At 43.4% G+C, this 18,809-nt stretch overlaps 1 pseudogene; it reads left to right on the top strand.

The window, feature by feature from the left end:
• The window catches only part of LOC115335967, a 33,095-nt pseudogene that overhangs the window by 256 nt on the left and 14,030 nt on the right, over positions 1-18,809 (top strand).

Genomic DNA, 18,809 nt, shown 5'->3' with positions numbered 1-18,809 from the left:
CCCTTTTCCCTGCCTGTCTGTCACTTGTTAAAAGCAAATGGCAAAGCACCAGGACATTTGAGTTCTCTGCTTTGCTCTGCCCTGTCTTCAAATTAATACCCTGTCTTTCTTTTTTCCCATTCATAAAACAGAGGGTGATACTGATCTGTGGCTGCAATGAATCTACTCTCACACAGAGCTCTGGGGGCTTGCAGGTGGTCTGGAAACTGAAATAAATAGCAGTGGGAGGAATAATCACAGTGTTTGCAGAGAGCATGGAGATTCTTGAGAGAACAGTGCTGTAGAGCAGCCTCAGGGATCCTCGGCCAGGTGGGATTTCCCAGCACTTTATTTCCTGCCACCTGCAAAACCAAAACACAGTAAAAAGTGTTTTATCTGGGTAAAACATTGCGAAGAGCACATTATCCAAATAATAAAAGAGACGTCAGCCTCAATAATCAGGGAGGGAGACCTGGTCTTTTTTCTCATGATAGCAATGAACTATGTTGTTTCGTAGCAAACAGAAAGAAGCCCTCCATGCTACTGGCTGCTTCAGCATGCAGAGGCATTGCAGCTTGTAAGGCTGAGAGCAGTGGTTTCTCTTTTCCCCTTCTCTCTTCTCTTCTCTTCTTTCTCTTCTTTTTTCTTTTTCTTCTTTTTCTTTTTCTTCTTCTTCTTCTTCTTCTTTTTCTTCTTCTTCTTTTTCCTCTCCCCTCTGACTCTGCTCTGGGGGTCGGTAAAACAATTCGGAATTTAAAGACATACATAGCAGCTACATTTGGTCTTGCAGCAAAAATCCTGTTATTCTAGCCTTGTGGGATTCCTTCGGTGGCTTCCTATTTCTCCTTCCAGCTTCCTCACCACCAGAGCTCTGGATTGTCAAGTCCCAGCTTGTACCTCTGCGCCTGTTTCCTCCTCCACAACTTCTCCCTGCGAGGCTGTCCCTACCCTACACACATTCCTAGCCTGTCTTATGCTGCCCTCTATCCTTGGAATAACCTTCCTCTTCCTACAAGCAATAAACCTCACTCTTTCCTAGCTTTCTGCCTGCAGACCCCAGCGTTGCCCTACCATTCCCCCGTGGGTCTCAATCCTGGCACGTCCCCAAAAGTCTTTTCTGGAAGACTGAAGTACTAAGCACTGAAAACTGCATTACACTTTGCATTTGGTGTTCCTTCTTGGAACTCAGGAGATTAGCCAGACTCCTGCCTGCTCCAAATCCACAAGGCTGGACCTCTGTGGAGAGCCTTTGGTAGGGCTGAACCTGAAAAGGAACTACTGCTCGCAGCAGTAATGCAGCTTTCTGTGGGAGCTGACTGACAGAAAATGTATTTACTGGGTTGCTTTGGATGGTGAGGAGTAGTTGTCCTCAAAGCCTAAGTCTTCAGTGTTGAGCATCCTGCCGATGCTGACTTTTATCTTCTTTTTGTAGGAATCCCTGGAAGATCAAATCATGCAGGTGAATCCTGTTCTGGAGACCCTTGATAATGCTAAAACTATGAGGAAGAACAATTCCTCCCGTTTTGTAAGTACCAGCCCTTCACTGATAGGTCACTGGTAGATCATACAAAGATGTTCCCTCAGAAGAAATAAAAATAAAAATTATTTTAAAATGCTTCCTCAAGCATTACAGTTAGTTTATATTTACTAACATTTCACATGAAGCATTATTGGTTCCCATTTTCTTGAACCAAGTTTGTCGGTCGATTTTGGTTTGACTTCATATTTTTATATGTCAAAAGAAAAAAATAGTTTTGATCAACCCCAAATCAATGCCCTTTCAACTGTTTACTTCTGCAAAGATTCAAAATGCTTTCATTTTTGGCAGATCATTTTTAATTTTGAAATTGTCAGTGAAAATGTAAAACGTTGGGGTTTTCAACTGAAGTCTCATTCCTCTCTTTCTGTGTGCTACATGCTTCTGCCATATGCTGCAGAGAAAGGAGGATTTCTTTAAGCTCTAATACAGAATCCAAGAAGAAAGAGGTTTTTTATAGATCTGATCTTTGAAAAGATTAAATTTCCTCTCACTGACTTGCAAATTTGCCCCTACAGGCAATGCTGTCTGTCCCTGATGAACGCTCAGAACCTCCCAGCCACTTTCTGTTTTCCTACAGATATTGCAATCTTGATTAACAGACTCATTTTTTATTTTCTCATCTAGGGCAAATTTATCTGAATTCACTTTGGTAGCACAGGCGAGCTGGCTTGGGCTAACACTACGAGTTGTAAGTAAGCAAGCACATAATTCTTTATATTAATTTTGCTTTGGATTTTTTCTTGTGTTGAATGGAACCTGTTCTGATTACATCAGACACGTGCAAATCTGAAATGAATTCTGTTAACTTGTGGGATCTGCACTGCTGTAAATGAAACCAAAATCTGCCCCTACTTCCACAGTGAAGTTACGTGCTTTAGATGATGACAAATTTATTTCTTCCTTCTTTAGTTGCCTATGAGACTCTGTGAGCGCATAAACTGCACAATGCCTCCCCCAAAAGCTGTACACTTTTCATTCTACAATTATATTGCAACCATTACTCACATTCATCAGTACAACACTATAATTGTCTTGCAACGAAGACCCTAAAAATAGCTATCCAGGGAAGGTGCATTGTTCTTTGTTTGCACACGTGCATCCAAGACTAAATTGAGAACCACAAATCCCAGCTCTCAAGGTAAAAAGACCCCACCATGTTTCCTGACTAAAGCCCTTTAGCATGCAGAAAAAGGAGAGAGGAAACATATGGACCGGTTATTCATTAATGTGGGATTGTCTGCATCCCTCCTACTTTCAACTCATCCCAGATTTGCATCACACCCAGAGACCATATGTTGGATTTGCCTCTCCGGACAGTGGGCCAAGGCAAGTTTCATGTTGTTTACTGGCAGGTTCCAGCTTCTTCCAGCCTGGCCTGGAGAGCACGGGCATGGACAGACCTTCACTGTGCAAGCAGCAGCACTGGCACAAGGTCCTTCTGTACCCTCGCTGGAGCTCTGCTGGCAGACGGGATTGTATGAGTGCTCCCTGAAGTCACCTGGACTAACTAAAATTGACAATAAAGGTGGTTTGAGTCAACCCAAATTTGTCTGAAGAACTCACATGATGCCATTCACCAGCAGAGCTATATGGACAGAAGACTTCAGCTGAGAGGCAAGGATGAAAAATGCCCAGTCAGGATGGCCAGCAAGGTCTGGTGATTTGGTACAGCTGAATGAATTGATACAGTAAGGTCTACAGGAAGATATTTTTTGTGGAGGCCAGAAGCCAAACTAAGCATGTTAGCGCCTGACAGGAGGTATGGACAGAGTGATTGCAGGGTACAAAACATCTTTTCCAGAGCTCTTCTCAGAAAGAAAGGGCAGTAGAAGGACACATTTCACAGGTCAATCTTACAAACATGCACTGACAATTCAGAGGATGCTTAGAAGTGGGATGAGTTAGTCTGGAGATCTGTTCCTGAACCCATAACTGGACAAGTGATGGCATCTTTGCCTCCAGCTGCCATAGCTGTATAGCATATATGCATAGCTGTACTAAAACTTGGGCCAGTGGGAATGTTGTGAAGCTTACAAGCATGCTTTGAGAGCATCACTGAAGGACAGTATGGTTCTTGCTGCACTCACAGGACTTCCAAGGGACATTGGAGAAATGCTGGTTTCACTGATACCAAAAGCAAAATTCTCAGTGACATTCACAGGGCCATGATTTTTCAATCTCTGGCTGCCGCCTGCACCTGGATGTGTTTCCCTCTGTGTTTCAGGTCTAGAGAAGTCACCTGTCATTTCCCAGGAATAGCTGAGAGAGATTATCATATCTTCCACCAGATTCTCTCCAAGAAGAAACTTGGAACTTACTGGTATGGCACTTTCTGTGTGTTATTCACTCCCTTTAATGCACACATCCCTGCTCAATCCTCTGTTTCTAGAATAAGAAACCTACTCACCAGAACTGTACTTGGCTAGAGATTGAAATAGGTTCTCTGCAGTGGGGGTTCGTTACTAATTATCCAGGAAGAAGAGGATTGCAAGTGACTTTTCCTTAGGCAGGCCAGAGTGAGAAAAGAAAGCTGTCTTCTCTTATCTTGATCAATGGATGGTGAGGTCCCGCTTGATCTGGCAGGGCTGCCACTAAGGTAAAAATGATCATTTTCAAACTGAAGTGTTGAGCTGCTTCATGTCAATTCCCTACGTATCCCCAGGACAGGAAAGACAGCCAGGACAAGTTTTTCAATACTGTTGAAAAGGTTTGGGCGTTCAATCCCACTTACTTTGACGTGGCTGCTATGTCAAAATCTCCTAGGTAGCCTAAGCAACTCATCCCACAAAAGGCTTTTTTCTTAAGTGATACACTCAAAACGTGCTCAGGAATTGAAACCTAGAAGAATCCTCACTCTCTAGTCCTAAAGCTCACGTTATGCCTTGATTGTAGTGATGGCAATTGGTGTAATCACCTCTTGGTCTGTCTCTTGCTGCAGAAACTGCTTCTTCTGCCCAAGCCTAATCATTACCACTGGGTGCATCAAGGTGTGATCACAGCAGACAACACAGATGATGGGAAAGAGCCACTTCTCACTAACATGAGTCCGGAGAAACATCAGTGAAACTGAAAATACAGCAAACAGCATGCTGCCCCCCCCCCAGCCTAAGTTCCCCTAGGAATAAAATTCAGCTTCTTCAACCTGGGGATAAATAAGCTACTGAAAGAGCAGCTAGAGATAGCCTAAAGATTTGTTCAATTGTCTGTGAGCTGAAGCCTGAATGTAAAAGATCTGCTCCAGAGCAAATGAGCTTGACGTAGGAGTTTCTGGTTAACATTCAAAGGCCTGGGGTTTGCAGGACTTCAAACGAGCTAGTTATAGGGTTTGTTTGAAGCCTGAAAACTGACAGATCTGAATGCTGTGGCAGAGACCATGGGTTAAAACCTGCTCATCTCGCGCATATATATGTAATCTCAAGGAGCAGCTTTTGTAAGAGGAAGACTTGACCCTTTGTCTAGTTTTTACACACATTTTCCTTTTTAATATCATTTTGAAGAGTATCTGTTACTGAAAAGAGCTTATTGGGAATATCTGCTGGCTCCTGAGACTATTATTATAAGCAGGACTTGAGCTACAGAGAGATCAAACAGTCTCCAGCTGCTGAACTTACAGTGCCCTTTCTAGCAGCCGTTGGTATTTTACAGCTTCCAGGATTTGTACATTGCAAACAAGCCTTTTGTACAAAGCAGATATGATTTTCATAGCCACTAAGACAGGCAGTCCAAAATCATGGCTCACGAGTAACACAATGCAAGATTCTCTGGCATGCTCGGAGTTGTGCGCTCTCCCTTCTCTGGGCATGCTGTGAGAGCAAAGCACAATGTTCCCAGCAGAGCTACGCTTCCTCCCTATCTGTGCTAGCTGAGATGTGGGATAATTGCTATAAGGGGATGTTGCTGCTCACGTCCTGCTGATTTTAAAAAGCATGGTGAAGAGTGGAATGAGCTGATATCCCAGACGATACATTGCATTTTGCTCATGGTATCAGAGACACTTAGAACAACTGCTGTCAAAGCACATGGTTCTTAGCTAGCATAAATCAGTATATGAAAGAAAAGCAGAGTCCTGGTTTACAGCAACATTAAGCTAGTCTGTCCCATGCTAGTCTGAAGGAACCTGGCTGGTCAAATTTCAATGGGCTGGAAAATTATTTTAGATGTTTAGCACTATGGGCTGGCTTCCAGCTTATGGCGCAGATTAAGAATTCCCTTGTGTGGGTCTGTGTCCCTCCTGCCAGGTGGCCTTTGATGTCCTGGGCTCCTGTCCAGAAGAGAGGATCGGTGTTTACAAGCTGACTAGGGGTATCATGCACTTGGGCACTATGAAGTTCAAGCAGAAGCCAAGAGAGGAGCAGGCAGAGGTGGAGAACACAGAGGTAAGTTGAGATCTTACGCTTGGTGACAGCAAACCAGGATAAAGCCAGCATGCTAAGAGCTCAGCCAGTTCGTTAAGATTGAAAAAGCCGCTAAAACCAGACTCTTGTTTCCAGGGAATATAAAGTGACCTTAAACAACACACTGATTTTTTTTTTTTTTTTTTAAATGAACAGATGTGCTATTGAGAGTCAGAGCTGGCATTCACAGCTGCCACAGGGCAGCAGGCCTAGCCAGATGGCTGAGCTGTCAGCTAAGGACTTGATCCTTCTTTGTTGAACAGCCCTGCTCTGCAGGTGTTTTTGAAGTCATGGTGGAGCAAACAGGCGCATACCCCCCAGAGCATGTGGGAGCCCAGACACCTTGTTTGAGGTGTGTATTATTGCCTCTGCTCCATCCAGCAAGCTCTGCTGAACAGTGTGTGTGTGAAGGGACAGAGCTGAGACCTGCTTCCCTTCTGCCCTTCCCAGGGAGTTCCCAGCGGGGCTGGAGAGCTTGCCTGCCCCTGAAAGCAGAGCCCGTAACCATTTTTCTGAGTATGCAGCAAGGGGATGGGGACAATGAGTGACTTTCTTCCTGTTACTCAGATGAACATGTTAGTCTTCCCTCCAACAGTGGCTGACAAAGTTACTCAGTTCATGAGTCTGAAGGCTGGAGGGCTCCAGAGGGGCCATCACCAGCCCCAGGGTGAAAACAGGGAACAAGCTGGAGCAGAAGGGAATCCTCTTGGCACTATAGTGCCAGAACTAGGGATTTGGCCAGCGTGCACATGTTCCCCAAGGCCACTGATGGCCATTGAAGGCTGCCATCAACAACCGTCTGGGCAAATCACCCAACTCCCTCAAGCCCAAGGGAGGCAAAGGCAACGGGGAAGAAGCTCGCTTTGAGCACCGCGGTGCATTACATTGGCACAGTAAGGGCAGACCGGTGCTGTTTCTGCCATACCCCTGTCGCTAACCCTGAATAAGCTGGAACATGCACTTACCGAGGTCAGCCGTGAGGCCAAGACATAGAGGCCAAACCCTCTGCATGAATAGATCAACCTTCCATAGGTTTTAACGTACAGCAACACTGGGAAAAGTACTTTGCCGGTGCAAATTAATGTGTCTCTGTTGCCTTAAAGAAGTACCGCAGCCAGAGATTGGCTCTGCCACACAGAAATGTGCACCTCAGAAATCCCTTCAAGTAACAATTAATTGAAAACACGGATTGTGCAAATGTCTGTCCAGTGACGCAACAGTTGAACATTTTAACGTAGAAAGAACAGCAAGGCTGTTTCATGACTCTTCAACATGTTGGCACTGGCCTTGATTAAAAATGTAATCCTTATAGATATTCTGAAAAGGAACAAACCCCCAAAAGCTCAAGCCAAGGCTTGTTTCTAGTAACACAAAGTTCTAGGAAAGCTACCCAAAAGAGACATCAGCCAAAGGATTAAATTCATTTTTGCTTCTGTTGCTTACGTGTTGCTGGAAGAGCCAGAGGCCTGCAGTTCACTGCAGCTTGTCTAGCCTTTCCTGGTGTATGTGACTTGCCTCTCCGCTTTGTTGTCAAGCAGCCATGCTAATGCTTAGCAGCGGGAACAGTATTTAAGCATATTATCAAACTCCACCAGTTATTCATATACTCCACTGCACAGACATACTGACAGAACATGATCAGAGCATGAATCACAGGCCTTTTGCTCTATCTTTTTTACACTCAGCAACTATTTCCTTTCTTTGCTACCAAGCAGGTTTTTGAAAGTGACATTTGACTGTGCCAAAATATGTTCTGTTTGTGCTTGGTTATACCAATCTATAGGCCACATTGTCCCCTCTGTCAGCATATCAAAGTATGAGCCTAAAAGGTAAAAATATAATCTCTCTGCAACATCCTTTCCTTTGGCAGACCTGCAGAATCATTTATTCAGGGCAAATGGTCTTTCCATGGTAAGGGCCCCCCATGAGTCCCGAGACTCTAGGGAGTGCATTAATGCTATTTCCATGCCAGCATTAAATCGCTTCCTTTCCCTAGACCCACAGAGGATTTGTCCCTCTCTCTCTGCAGGTTAACAACCAGAAATCTGCTTTCTCATGCACTGCTACTGGGCTATTCTCTCGCTGTATCTGAATTGGTCATGCCTTTTCTCCCCTGCTCCTTTCCAGGTGTGACACTGTATCACCGGCTGCCTACAGAAGAACAAGGATCCCCTGAATGAAGCAGTGGTGGGCTTGCTCCAGAAATCCAGCATGGCCCTGCTCTGGGTCCTCTTTAAAGAGGAGGAGGCTGCAGGTAGAGTGAACATTATGCGGTACAATCAATACTGTCAGCTCAATGTGTCGGCAAGCAAATGTCATCGGTTCTGGTGCCCAGTGCTTCCCCAGCGTTCTTTTGCGGAAAGGATTAAGCCTGTCATTGTAACACTCTCTTCATCCAGGTAACAGCCTGTGTCTGCCTCTGCATACTTCTCTTCCGTGCTGAAAGACAATCTAGCCCTGTCCTTGAAAATTCTGTCCCTCCAGCACTACGAGAGGCAGACAGTACACACTGTGTTCACTTTGCTCACTGAAGGCAATACCGAGCACTACTGCAGAAACATGCTTGCGCAGATGGGAGTGTGAGCGCAGTCCCGGCTTAATGACAGGCTACATAATCCCCTCCTGGCAGTCAGTGGCCTTCTGCTGCCCAGACAAATGTCAGGTTTCTATCAACCAGAAAAACTTGCTGCCTACTAGGGTTGTCATCAGCCCAGCCCAGGACTCTGCAGTTGAAAGGTGAATGGGAAACAGTTTAGGAAACTGCTTTTCAGATTTCGAGCTACCAAATAGACAGGGTCAAATCTTACTTCTACGTCCTGCATGTGCAACTCCATCTCAGCCTATGCTAAACTGGTAAAGCAGCACCAGCATAAGAGAGAGGAGACTGATGTAGAGTGCAAAAAACCGTGCATGCCAACAAACTGTGAATGCAGATTCTCTTCTTTTCCAAGGCCTATGTTCACTTCTGGTTTGAGGATTTCTTTAGAGTAGTAAACAATGAAAGAACAACCTCTAAACCAAAGCAGAATGCAGTTAAAATGATGCTTTTTTTTTTTTTTTTGTTAGTAGTTTATCCAGACAGCACTGAACTGCTCACTTAAGTCAGTTAAGACAGATTTATGTTGGAGGCTACAGTATACTACTTCAGTGTGACTCCTTTTCAAGATCATCTCTCACGTATTCTGTGCAATGATACTGATTTTAGCTGGTGGCAGCAAGAGGCAGGAAAGAGGGTCCTCTTTTGTGACTGCCTCCAACTTCTACAGGGTAAACAATCACCCATGCCTTTGTATTTAAACTGCCATCAATGCCTTTGTATTCCACCAGCAGCCTAGTCCCCCTAGTTTACGTTCACCCCTGGCCAAGCCTAGCTAATGCCGTTACCCTGATTTTACCAATGCAGAACTAAAAGAGAGAAGGGTGGCATTCAGTTAACTGAAACTTTGGCATCTAGTGGCATTGGTGTAATTTAAAATGCCCTTGGGTATCTGGGACATCCACAAAGGGCAAAAAGATACAACACAGGACTTAGAAGAGACCTGTGTTCTTCTGGAGCGATGGCTGGTGATACATGAACACATCTAAAATGTCATTATATTTAGGCAACTGAAAACCCTCCAAGAGGCTTGCAGGGTGACATGGGGAGGATATGGCAGAGCAGAGATTTATATCCCAGTCTCTTGAGATGCAGGCCAGCACCTGGAGTACATCTTTCTGAGGCTGGTGTCACAGTACTTACTTACCTTAGCTGTCACGAGTGCTAGAAACAGGACAAGAAAGGTCTACAGAAGCTTGTTAGCATTTTGCCTTGAAAGTCACAAATGAAGAGGGGGAAATACATTATAGTGAAAGTCCTGTGCTACTGTTTCTGTGGTATTCAAAGCTGAATGCCAGCTGATATGGTTATGGACAAGTTCAATCCAATCCTTTCATTCATCCTTGTTTGTTTTTATCATGCACCGAGCTGCCATTTCACCCACTCTTGATTGCTGACAGCCATGCAGGAGTGTCCACAGAAGCCTGAATGAGATTACTGCGTGTTGCTTGTCCTCTCTAGCATGCTTCTGTCTCTAGGGGCTGGTCCATCCAGCAAATAAAAGCCAATTGCTGTTATCAGTTCATGGAGCTATTTCTCTAGGCTTGCTAGTGGAGAGCAGGTCTTTTCATTGTTAACTCTTCGTACGATGGTAATGCCTGAAGGAATAGTTATGTAACACTATAAGCCAAATCATGAACAACATTTACCTGAAATTGTTTCAGGTTCACACCATGCCCGAGGTTGTGTCCATACATGTAAGTTTGTTCCCCTAGGCCACGTAGGACCAGGCTCACTTCCTACTGTGTGGGGTTCTTTTGTTTGGGTTTTTTTCTCCCCAGCTGTGAAACAGAAATGACTGTATAAAACAGAAGGTTTTCGTTTTCTCTCTCCAGCCTTGGTAACTCCTGTTAGTTTTTTCCCTCCATTCCTCTTTGTCTCGTTCCAGGAGCAGCTGAACTAGCTGATGACCGCTTTGCACAGCACATCCCCGCACTTCATCCACTGCATTGTTCCAAATGAATTCAGTCTGGTAAAGCAATCCTCAGGCAAAGCCACACAGTGCCTTCAGCGCAAGCTGTGGCTGGCTCAACAGCAGATCTTTATTCAGGAATGAAAGAAGTTGGGTCATCACTTCACAGACTACCTTGTACCCCTTCAAGGGAATGTTAGTCTGAGAGACGCTTCCAAGCGCCAGGGCTAGAGACAGGATGTCTAATAAACCTCTCATTTCATGAGAGAAGCACAAAGAATTAGGAAATACACGACCTGGAACTAGACAAATTGGCACCATTATTTATTAGGCTGCATTCCCTCCTGCAATCCTTTTTTTTGCGGGATCAACCACAGAGTGAGTTGAAGAGGGGAAGAGCAACACAAGTTTTCACCTATGATCTATAATAAAGTGCAAGGGCAAGTAATGGAAAGCAGTGAACAGCAAACAAATCTGCTATGAATAGGCAGTTATTCATGTTGTTTGAATCCCAACACTGTTACTGAATGTACATCTTCCACTTTCAGGTGACAGAGGTATGCATCCTGTGCAGTGATCTTATCCATGAGAAATCAGAGAGGGAGTGGGTATGAATGCCTATTTCTAGTGCTTCTGCATCCCCCTCCAAGAACTTCCACTTTGCACAGACAGGTAGAAATGTCCACAAACTTCCTTACCATCAGTATTTCAGTGCTTTGCCCACGGGGCTAGGAAGCTAAACCAGAGAAGATATTAAGCAATGATTAGCCTTTCTGCACTGCCGCTAACTGTAGCTCTTATATCATTATACCTGTCTTTCTCATTTTAGATACCAAAGCCTGAATCCCAGCATTATCCCTCCAGGGTTTGCGGACAATAAGAAGGCATCAGAGTTGCTGCTTGGCTCTATTGACCTGGGGGAAAAGGAGTACAGAATTGGATATAACAAGGTACTGTTTACTCCTACCAAATCGAGCTAAATAAATTGATGGCAGTTATGACTCAGCATGCCTTTGGTGTAGATATAGCTGCAGAGTTAGAGTTTCTACAGCAACCCACTTCCTCATGCATATAATGATCTCTCTTACACATGCTCCCCAAACTGACTTTTAATCAGACAGCACAGTTAATATAATGCAAATGAAGTGCACCTTCAGCTATGCGATAAATCTCACTTGCTCTTTACTATTCCTTAGTCAGGCAAAAATCCTACTAACTGATCATTTATCCAATTTAAGACCGGAAAGGAAAACAGAGAGAGACTGTTGTAGCTGTCTAATATTAGCAGCATATATCATTAATTTTGCACGTATGTTTTTGTCATAACATAATGAAAGTAGCTGTTGTAACAGTCATGCAAAAGGGAGCATTCTGTTCTTTGCATGAACCTAAAATCTGCATGTCCCAACTTTCATAATAATTACACAATAGTCATGACTCCTCCAGCCTATTCTATCCTTAAATTTCAACTTACGGATGGAGGTTAAAGTGTACCAGACACTGCCCTGATCTTACTTTTAAAGCCAACAGCCACAAGATTATTACTATTATTTTTTCATTGTGACTGAAACTACTTAGTGCGTTTCCTGTCACAGGAGAGCACAAGGTATATTTGGGTTTCATCAAGGAAAAGATTTCCACCCCTGCTTTACTATATGCCACTTAGCTAGATCTTACGATGATCCCGATGTTATTTTTTATAGCTAGACACCTTGGGCACAGAAAAGGCTAAAGAACTCTGGGCAAATCCATGCTAAAGGTGAAAGGAATCGGATTCCTAAATATTAGTCTTCCATTCCCATAACCTCCCTAAACTTTATCCTTTTTTAAAATGTAAGCAGAGAACCAGACAAGATCACAATGGGATAAATTGACATGTAAAGACCAAAGAAGTAAAATATCCTCATTTCTGAGTGCTAACACATGGCACGTCCAGAGTTTCATAGTCCCGAAGGCGACCTAGAACTCCAGGTTCTAACAGTCTCCTGCCTTCCAAGATATTTTTCTGTGGTGGGATCCTGGCCACACTGGAAGACATGAGACACGAACCTCTGGCAAATATCATGACCATGCTGCAATGTCATGCTTATGGCTTCCTGATGAGGACTGAGTACAAAAAGATGCTGGAAAGAAGTTTTCCTTGGGGAAAAAAATGAGAAACTATTCTGTGACTCCAAGGCAGCATTAGAAACCAACCACCAATGTAATTAATTTACTAGCAAGAACCATGAAATGAAAGTGGGACTTCCAAGTTCTACATCCCAGTACACAGCAAAGCAATAAAGCTTTCCTGCTTTTTCCACATGGCTCCATGCAGTAGAACAATATTGCAGCTGGACAGCTGGGTAGCTCTGTTACCTCCTGTGCATCCATTCCAAAGACCAACAGCTGGAGGATCTCTGTAATTTGGTAGTGAGAACTATCGCTGTCAAGAAACCCTAACTCACATGGTGATGCTGTGAGTCTCCTGGAACTCAACCACAATACATATGTTCGAGTCACAAGATTTTGGTTTCGATCTGTGCACTTTTTCTGTCACTGCCTATGGTATCTGTGGCTGCAGGATAGAGGAGAAGGAAGACAGGAGGCAAAAAACACCCTTTCAATTAGCTTCCAGTTTATTTCTATATTTGTGTATTTTTAGTTGTATATTTCCAGCAGTATTTGTTTCTTTTAGTGCACAAAAGCTTCAATTTCTACATCCACAGTAGCATTTTTTAAACAATTTTAATTCTGTTCTCCTTTTTCCTGTGTCAGCAAACTGCTATGACTCTTCTGGCATGCCAAAAAATTGTGGGGCATCGAGGCCTACCCCATTTGACTGAGACTACCTACTGACTCCAGCATTCTGCTGTGTATGATTGAGCGTGAACACTCAGGAGTCCCCCTACATACACTGCCTGGAAACACAGTTGTTTCTGAGCCCCACATGTTCTGTTTGCTACAAGCTAGGTCTGATGGCAATTCAGAGGAATGTCCAGAAGCTTCTGCAGCTGCTTTTCTGGGGAAGGTAGAAATTGTACATTAGGGTGAGGAAAATACTCTGAGGTTGTCCTCTTCTGCAGAATTAAACAGTGGCAATTACAGGCACTGAGAACCTTGGGATGTCTGGGCAGGGAAGATAAGGGCTGGTAGAAAAAATAATGGCCATGTTCACTTAAGTAAAGACACTGAGAAAGCTAGTGACTTTCTTGTTAATTATTAATAGGGCAAGGGGCCTGAATTACTTCTTTCCAAATCAATGCCAGAAAAGTTAGTAAATGGAGAAAGCCCTGAAATCTGAGTCTAAGCCTGCTACCTCCAGGGAGTGGAAAGAGAGAATCTTAGAAATTCAAGACCTGGACTTCCCACTTCTCAAAATAGCATAGAGAGAAGTGGTGAGATTATGAGGATGCGAATACAAAATTTCACAATTCATTAACGTTTAAAAGATGAAACAAAGCTGCTTGGTTCACTTCTCTTAAGCAGGACTCCATTGTCAGCACGAAGGGGCAGCTCCAGCTCAGATTCTCTTCACTTAGTCCCAGGATGGATAAGTCAGTTGGTTTTCTGGTAAGAGAGGAAAGAAAGCATTGACCAAGACACTCGAGCTTAAGTGAAACAAAACTATATCAAAGCCAATTTTCCACATATAGATGAAAAAAAATCTGCCTTTTTACCTGGGGACACACCTTCCCAACTCCAGTGCAAACCAAATGAACTTCCATAGCCTTAGAAAGAAAGAGCTTTCAAAGGGTTCTGGTCCCATTTCGACCGGTATGAATCTAGATCATTATAAGAATCACTCTGCATTTATATCAGTTCAGAATCTGGAATACAGTCCTGATTTCTATGCTGGCACGCAGATCTGCTACTGTGCAGAATAACAACCTTTTCTAGGAGTTGTATTGCTCACGCTATAGATATGAAACCCTTTGCACTAAACAGGCATTTCAGGAAACACCAGGCCTCCCACTGGTAAGCAAAAAATACTAGGATCTGATAATAAAAGGATCACCTCAAGGCTTTCAGGGACCATTATAATAGAAAAGTCTTGTTTTGGGAACATCATTGCTTGAACTCCTTACTTGCAGGTGAAACCGTTGCTGAATGTGGCCCAACAGGAGGAGGAAATGCAACTGAAGGAATTGGACATGAGAAGCATCATGTCAAAGACTTGGGAGCTCACAGAACACAGAAAAGAGCAGAGGAGCAGCCAGCCACCCTCAGCGAGGAGAAGAATGACCTCCCCATCCAACTGCAGGCTGAGCGTTATCAATAGGGGATGGTTAAAGGCAGAGCATCGGCTTTCTCAAATGACTCATAAGAGGCTCCTTTTCAGAATATGAAATGAATAAAGAGCATATGGGGATGATGCATGAGATTCACAGGCAGCCTGGCTGTATCTTTAGTAAAGTCAAGTCCTTAGAAAACAGAGGAGACTGAAAGGCCTCATGGCTAAAGCAAAGGAGCTGTTGTCACAAGTCCCGAGTTCACTTCCTGGTCAACCACTGATGCTCAGTATGATCTACAGCAAGTCAGGGTGGCATCTTTTTAAAATGCAAACTCCTCTTAAAGGATCTGTGTGTGTACAAACAGATTTTTTGATGCTTAACTGTAAGAAGCTATGGCCTGAGTCATGGAAATTCAGATCAGTTATAACAACAGGTATGTTAAAGGAATCTTACTAAACTCTGCAGAAGAGGCAAAATCTTGCATTTCTTGCAAAAGGAAGTTTGCTGCCGTAAGAGGCAGGAGTTTTAGCAGCCTTTCATAGGATGAACATTGGATTCCCACCTCTTCATTAGGAACAAGAGAACTTGTTGGATGCTGAGGAGTGCCTGGCCCAAATAATCAAAGATGGACCTACTAAGCCAGATCCTGGATATGAAGGAGCTGACATGAGTGCCAGCAAGCAGATGCTGGAGGATTAGCTCAGCGACTTGAAATGTGACTTGGAAGGGCTGGAGACTACCTTGCATAAAACTGAGAAGGAAAAGCAGGTATGAAGCATGATAGAGAGGTTTTTTTCTGCCTTATTCTTCAGGGAAATGAACCCTGACAACCATTACAGCTCCTCCAGTCAGAGCACCCTTTGGGATGCTCAGATTCACTCAGCTGATCTCCCTCACAGTTTCTTATATTGTCTTCCAGCACCTCATATAACCTGGGATAGATTTAATTCAACACTTCCCTCTTCTATCCCAGAGTAATAGTCATTTCACAGCAATTTCTAGAGACCCCTCTACACAAAGACATCTGCATCTCCTCTACGTTCTTTATTAATTATACCCGCTTTTACATGGCAATGCTGGTAGGCCTCTACTTATAAAATGCCCCCTTCCACAGCCATGCAATGCCTTTCCACCTAGCTTTGGGGAATACTTCTCCCTCTCCTGCACCTGAACTGTTTTTTATTTAATGTAATTGGAGAAGTTTTAAATCTGTACTGTAGCAGCCATGTGGCTGTCTGCTGCTTCTTCTGAAGTCAGTGTTAACATCCACAGGATGTTAAACTCACAGATGCCTCATATGTCTCAGAATTTATTAACTGAATCTCAGATTCCTTCTCAAGAAATACAAGTTTCCAGCGACATTTTGTCCTGATGCTGCTATTGGCTTGTGTGATCCACAAAACCTGCATGATGTTCCCTTTCCTGTCTGCAGGCATTAGACCACAGAGTTCGAACTCTGACTTCAGATCTCTCTGCTCAGAATGACTCAGTCACTAAATTCCAAAAGAGGAGGGCTTTGGAGGAAGTTCATCAGGCAGAAATAACTGTTCCATTTTTCTTTACTCTCTCCCATTCTCATTCTCCCAGTCTGGGGAAAGGAAAAAAAAACATTGTCTGCTTGTTTAAATACTGCGAGACTACAGTGCGCTGCACAAACACGAAGGGGGCTGTGTGTTTCTAGGTATTAACTCATGGCAGCACAGTGAAGTGTTGCCAATTTCTGCCACTGCCCAAAAGAGCTTTGTGAATTGCTGAGGGCAAGCAGGATTCTTCTGTAAGACTCAATGCTGGACCAAGACTCTCTGGGCCTATTGAAAATGCACAAAGCGCATAATGCTTTCAGGAAGCACCTCAGATGAATCTATTCTTTGGGTTTTCAGTCTGTTGCCAGGGCAGAGTAGTTAGTTTCTCACCCAACTCTGTGCACTAGGCTTAGTCTCTCCCTTCCTAGAAAACTGCAAGGTGAAGAGAACAATGTGAACCACCTGACCAAGAACAACAGCAACCCTACAACTCAGATGCATGAGGTGAGGTGCAGTTGCGCTACGGTCTATATTTTAGATGTCCCTCTTTGGTCTGTTTTTGACATCTTGGGCCCTTCTGATGAACACCACCTGTATGTTTGTTACAAAGTTCTTTTTCATACTGATGCCACTTTTTTCAACTAGCCGGTGAAAAAAGGAGAACTTTTTCCCAGGAGAACTGGGAACAAGAAACGAAGATCCACAGCAAGATGGAAAAGGCTCATCGTAAAGCAGAGAATGACCTCAAAATCATAACTGCAAACCTCAATGAGATGAAATGAGCCAAACTTGGAAGATGTTCTAAGGAAGTAAGTATCAATTGTAACAGAATTTTCAGGGTACAGGACCCTACTGGCTGCAGTTGTGCTACATCATAGCTCTGACAGCATTAGCTACACCTGAAAAGTCGCTTGATCATAAAATCACTGGGAAAACCCACAGTCATACCCTGATCTCTTCAGTATTAACCTAATGACAAGCAGAAGTCCAGTTCAGTAGTTCAGGCAAGCAGAATCAGAAATACAGGATTTTGTTTCCTAAGTCTTTTTCTGACTCATTGTCTGATATTTGTAATTCATCTTCCACACTCACCCACATATAAAATGTGTATAATCACCGGGAAGTTATGAGGCTTAAATGATTCATGTTTATGTAAGGCCTTATGATCCTCAGACAAAAACGGTTTTAGAAATGCAAAATATTATCACAAATTAGAACTTTATTTTAGTGTTACTATTGACTACTTTAGTGATGGGTCTGCCAGCACTTCTCTGACAAACCTCCCATTAGAAATTAACTTCCCAGAATACAAATAGCCAACTCTATATTATCCAAACCACTAATTTACCTAGTTAAAGAGCTAAGTAGCTAAGGCAATGTGTACAATCATTAATAAATACTGGCAAGCTTTGCTAATTCAAATTCTAACACAGCGCTCCACAGGGAGTACAAGATACTTGTGCTTCAGAGCAAGGCCACTGGGATGCTTAAATGACATAAGAAAAATTAAATGCTGGTGTTGGTCCTTCAGAGCTGCAAACAGACAACTCAACTTCCTGGGGTGCTTGTGCCTTTACTTGCAGACTAGTTAATGATGGGGTAAGGAAAAGCTCCAACAAAGGAAAAAGGGACTTAAGTGCCCTGCCAGTCCCACTAAGGAGACAGGACACTAGATTTCAACTGACTTTCAACAAAGATTAACCTGTTTGCCACAGGGTAAAAACACTTACTTGGCTTAACTCATTTTCTGTAATATCCTACCTTTTCTTACCCCACAGTAGCCTGCTTGCGCAGCTTTGTCTTTTTGTAAGACTGAATTGGCGTAAAAGATTAATACAGACCTTTTAAACCTACCCTGTTAAAATGGAGTCTGGAGCCTATCGGTCTTTAAACCCTTAAATAACAGAACCAGCTGAGAGCTAGTATTTATTTTTCCCCAGGTGAATTTTGACTTTTTTTTCTACAGTAGATTCTGACTACTTCTCTATGAGCTTGTGAAACCCCTCAGCTTGGAAACATTTACCTTTTTAGCTTCCAGTGAATCAATAGTTCAGCCAGCTCTGAGATCCAGCTTGTCCTGTATATTATCCACTCACTCTAAACTCCACTTTCTTTGAAGTCTGGGGAACTGTATGCTCACTGCAGATGTCCTGCCATGCTGCTATGGCCAGAAGAAAGGTGATCTGCTGCAGGGACCTCCTCTTCTGCTTGTAGGCAGCCAGCAAAGACAGCTGATAGGCCTTTTCCTCCACATTAATGCCAAAGGCTCCTGCAAGGCACTCTCCTTCTCACTGTGGAAGGAAAGGTGGTAAATAAAACCAGAAGTGAAGCCACAGCTCACAGGATGCACAGTGTTACCATTCTGAATTCAAATATTTCTTTCATCCAACATATTTCAGTGCCCAAATACTTAACTAAAAACTCAGCATTTCAACAAAAATATGACCCACAAACCTAAATCGTAGCTTTTTCTATGAACAAGCCACTATTTTCCTCAAGTAACCGAATCAGCTTGATTATATTCCTGAAGGCCAAATTCCAACATGATACAGGAAGCTAACCATGCTGCAGATAACATCAGTTGTCTACTGAGACACCTGGCCAGGTCTTTGCTGTTTTGTTGGCTCAGTATTCCCAGCTGTAGATCTCTC

Source organism: Aquila chrysaetos, chromosome 25 (assembly GCF_900496995.4).
Source record: "Aquila chrysaetos chrysaetos chromosome 25, bAquChr1.4, whole genome shotgun sequence".
In the NCBI taxonomy this organism is placed as follows: domain Eukaryota; kingdom Metazoa; phylum Chordata; class Aves; order Accipitriformes; family Accipitridae; genus Aquila; species Aquila chrysaetos.
Note: the sequence above shows the minus strand (reverse complement) of the source record. Positions and strands in the feature narration are given on the sequence as shown.